The following is a 5,066-nucleotide window of genomic DNA, read 5'->3' as shown; positions in this document are numbered from 1 at the left end:
ATTTGAAGTCTCTGTCTCTTTTGAATATGAAAATTTAAAAGTTTAAAAAATAATATATATATATATATATTTATATATATCATCATCAATATATATATGTACATAATATAAATAATATATATATATATATAATCAAAATAATCAACAAGGATATCCAGAGGTAATGCAGTACAATTGTTTCAAGCAACTCCATTTAATTGAACAGTGCAATCATTAATTACATCAATTTAAATGCAGAGCAATCCTCAGCTGCATAAAAACATAGAATTTAATTAAATTAAAACAGATGGACACATAAGTATAATTTTATCTAAAAAATCTCCAAGAACTTAAGGAGATAGATAAAAAACATGCTGTCTTCACTTCAGCTTAGAAGCTTCTGTTTTAATTTAATTACATTCTGTCTTTATGCTCTGCATTTAAATTGATGTAATGATTGCATTGTTCAATTAAATGGAGTTGCTTGAAACGATCATACTGCATTACCTCTGGATATCCTTGTTGCTTATTTTGATTTTAATCACCTTATTTTGAAATTGTATGGATAAATTCTGGTGCCTCAACTTAAGTACCATATTCATCTGAATCTCTCTCTCTCTCTCTCTGTATATATATATATATATATATATATATATATATATATATATATACACATATATATATCATACAAATAGTATATATATGTATATATATATGATAATAATATAAATAAATGTATATATACGAGTATATATATTATAGTCTTGGTGGTATAGACAGGAGAAATGGAAACTGATATTCAGGCATGGCTGTGCGTTAAGAAACTTGCTTCCTAACCACATGGTTCCGGGTTCAGTTCCACTGCATGGCAACCTGAGTAAGTTTCTTGTACTATAACCTTGGGCTAACCAAAGCCTTGTGAGTGGATTTGGTTGATGGAAACTGAAAGAAGCCCATATATGTGTGTGTATGTATTTATGTATATATCTATGTGTTTGTGTCTTTATGTCTGTGTTTGCTTTAAAACCAGTGTTGGTGTTCTTATGTCTCCATAACTTAGAGATTCAGCAAAAGCGATCGATAGAATAAGTACCAGGCTTTTAAAAAAAAGTACTGGGATCAATTCATTCAGCTAAAATTCTTCAAGGCTGTGCCCCAGCATGGTCACAGTCTAATGACTGAAACAAGTAAAAGATAAAAGTTATCCTTTTTTTATATTAAGCTGTAAACCTTAATATATGAACGACTCTTGGAACAAAAGTTTCATGAGTTACTCTTATCAGACTTCAAAAGTTATTATTTATCTAAGTTTAATAAGTACAATGCACGAAAGTTTGAGATTAAGTCACTTACGTAGCTTTACTGATAAAGGTATGTTTGTTTGTTTGTATGCATGGTGTTTCTATAAATGTGTATATGTATATTTGTATGTGGTATTTATGTAGATATGTTTGTATGTATGTATATTTGTATGTAATAATTATGTATTTATGTGTGTACTTTTGTATGCAAGTATATATGTATGTCTGCCTGTATGTATGTATGTATGCATGTAAGTTTGTATATACACTCACATGTATGTGTATGTTTGCACATATATACACAAGATAATGTTATTATCGTTATTAGACTTTCTACTGGCCAAGAGAGCAGAGATAAAAAAAAAACATGATTAATACATCATTTGTGCACACTTACACTAAAAAAATACATATGAACACACACACACATATACATACTGGAATACACGCATGCTTTTGCATGTGAATAATTTTTAACACATGCACAAATGCATTTTCAACAAATCCTTATCCTGTATTTCTACGCACACACATACATGCACTCATGCATGCATAACAATGGAGTAGCTGGAGATGATGGCGGTCAGACTCTGGTGACGTGTTTATAGGGTGGCATTTGGGTATGCTGTATAAATCTATGTAGCCTGTGTTGCTGAGATGGTTGGGTGGCAGTAAACTCAAGAGTTGCTATGAGTGGCATACACTCTTGCTATGTTACTGTACATACATAGAAACTTAGATAGATACATTTGTTGGTACTCCGTCGAGGGTTCCAGTTGATCCGATCAACGGAAAAGCCTGCTCATGAAATTAACGTGCAAGTGGCTGAGCACTCCACAGACACGTGTACCCTTAACGTAGTTCTAGGGGATATTCAGCGTGACAAGCCTAACTCTTTGAATTACAGGCACAACAGAAACAGGAAGTAAGAGTGAGAGAACGTTATGGTGGAAGATTACAGCAGGGTTTGCCGCCATTGTCTGCCAGAGCCTCGTGGAGCTTTAGGTGTTTTCGCTCAATAAACACTCACAACGCCCGGTCTGGGAATCGAAACCACAATCCTATGACCGCGAGTCCGCTGCCCTAACCACTGGGCCACTGCGCCTCCACAGGCTGTTCCGTTGATTGGATCAACTGGAACCCTCTATAGATACATACATACACCCATACATACGTATTTTCATGAATGCATACTTCCATACATGCATACTTATGTACATCCATGCATATCTGCAATCTTACATGCATGTATGTATGTATGTAAGAATCATTTTTGCATCATAGGATCAAAACAATATCTGAGCGTTCATTTAGGTGGTCTACTTGTCAGGCAACTGCTTCACTCTGAGACTGTGTGCAGAAACCAAAACAATTACAGCATGGAAGACCTGTGATCAAAGACCTTCCAGCTGTCTTAATTTTCCCCAGGTTAACTTTGTCCAAACAAATGCATGATCAAAGTTATTCTGGCTACAATTATTTTATTTTGTTTAGCTCCAAGTTAGTCTTGACTGAATAGGTTTATGCTCAAAGACATTCCAGCTATGACCAACATGTGATTGAAAAGAAATATTGTCAGTTGTTCCAACCATGGCAATCATGTCTTTTTTTTGATCATTTTCAGTTAGAGTGTATTTAAGGTTACTTTTTCTTCGGCACATTTGTCTCCTTTTCTTTTTAACACTGTAGAATATGATTTGAGGGAGGTTAAGCTGTTCTTTTTTTTTTCTTGTAGGTCAATAGAGGCAATCTCAGATATGAGCGGATGTTGAAAGATTCTTGGCTTTAAGGGTATTGTGAAAGACCTGGTTGGAGGAGCAACCTTCTGAGTTCTTTTACAGGGCTTAGAAAAACTGAAGTTTGCTGCAATAAGCGTGTGAATCTGAGAGGGGAATATATTAAATAAAATCATAGTTAACTGATCTTCCTGTATTTTCTTTTACCAAAAGCCAGGAATTTTTTGGCACACCCTCATATATGAACAGCACTCTAATGTGGCTGTAGGGTGTTTGTGTCTCAGGTATAAGAGCAATATTGTAACGTCATTTTAAGATTGTTGTAAAAGTGTACCATATCCAGTAATTACAGTTGTCACCTACTCTTCCCTATCTTCTCATCACTCAATACTTGTTCTTCCTTCTTTATATTCACTCCTCAACCATTCCCCATCTCTTACTCTTACAACTCCTACCTATCCACACTACTAGTTCTTCTGCCTCTCCACTCATTTCTACTCACCTCTTAACTCGAGAGTTCACACACACACATCATCACCAACGTTTTATTTCTTCTTAGCTCTATCCCAATCATGTATATCCTCTCTTTTATAATGTGAGTAGCCATGTAGCTCCTCCACAGCAAGAAAGCTGGATTGCTCTGGTCCCTTCTCTCTCATGCTTTAATCCTTCATCTCCAATCTGCCAACTCATTGGATCCTGTCAAACTCTTCAACCTATGCCAGTATGGATCATGGATGTTAAATGATAATGCTGATGATGCAATATTAGTAGTGCTCTCTCATATACAAGTGTGTATATGTATCTGTAATGTGGTCAAAGGTGGTGTGTGTGTGTGTGTGTACTGTCAGATATGTGAACAGTAGTGTAATGTGGGTTTTATGTGAGTTTAGTAGATGGTCATTATCTGGTAAGAACTGAAATAGATTCTGGCTCTGAAAAAGAATCCTAGTTTTTGTGGGGATGTAATTTTGACAATGTTAGGTATGTGAGGTCATTGTGAGAGATTACTCTGAGAGATCATCATAAAGTCATCAAAGATTGTGAAGCTTAGCATTTTTGAGAAAACATTTTACAGAAATACATTGGAACAATATGAGGTATTATCAAATTGCTACAACTGTTGTTAGTTTAGGAACTTGAAGTGAAGTAAAAATTTGTTTATTTTCTTTCATCCTTTTACTTGTATCAGTCATTTAACTGTGGCCATGCTGAAGTACTGCCTCGAAGGGTTTTTAATCAAACAAATCAACCCCAAGACTTATTTTTGTTTTAAGCCTAGTACTTATTCTATTGGTCTCTTTTGTGGAATTGCTAAGTTATGAGAACATAAACACACCAACACCGGTTGTCAAGCAGTGAAAGATATATATAGAGTCTTCTATTATGACCCCAGGTCGACTAAATGTTTCGTGAGTGAATTTGGTGGATGGAGGCCATGTAGAAGCCTGTCACGTTTGTATGTGTATGTGTGTGTTTGTGTATGTGTATGTCTATGTTTGGACGCCCAACCGTTCGACTACTGTTGTTGGTTTATTTACATTCCCTTAAGTTAGCTGCTTGGCAAAAGGCTAATAGAATAAGTGCCAAATTTGAAAAATAAGTACTGGGGTCGCAGTCTTATAACAGAAGCAGGTACAAGATAAAAGATATATATATATATATATATATATATATATATATATGACTGGCTTCTACACAGTTTCCAACTGTCAAATTCACTCACAGGGTATTGATCGACCCAAGGCTATAGTAGAAAATACTTGGCTATGGTATCGGATAGTGGAAACTGATCCCGAAATCAAGAGGCTGTAAAACTAGTTTCTTAATCACAAAGCAAAAATAATTTTTAGATAAGCAATAATTAAATTAGCTTTATTCATTGTAAACATCCATCCCCATCCATTCTGGAGCCAGTAAAATTTTCCTTGGGCTCGAGGCAGAAGCCGCATAGGAGGCTCCTCTGTCAGGGACTCCTCCCCATGTGGTTGATGATATATATTCCGAAATTCTGCCAGTTTCGATACCAAAGTGAGCGTTAACAACACAC

The sequence above is a fragment of the Octopus bimaculoides genome, chromosome 13, assembly GCF_001194135.2.
Source record: "Octopus bimaculoides isolate UCB-OBI-ISO-001 chromosome 13, ASM119413v2, whole genome shotgun sequence".
NCBI classification, from domain to species: Eukaryota; Metazoa; Mollusca; class Cephalopoda; order Octopoda; family Octopodidae; genus Octopus; species Octopus bimaculoides.
The sequence above is the reverse complement of the archived record's forward strand: the minus strand, read 5'-3'. Positions refer to the sequence as shown.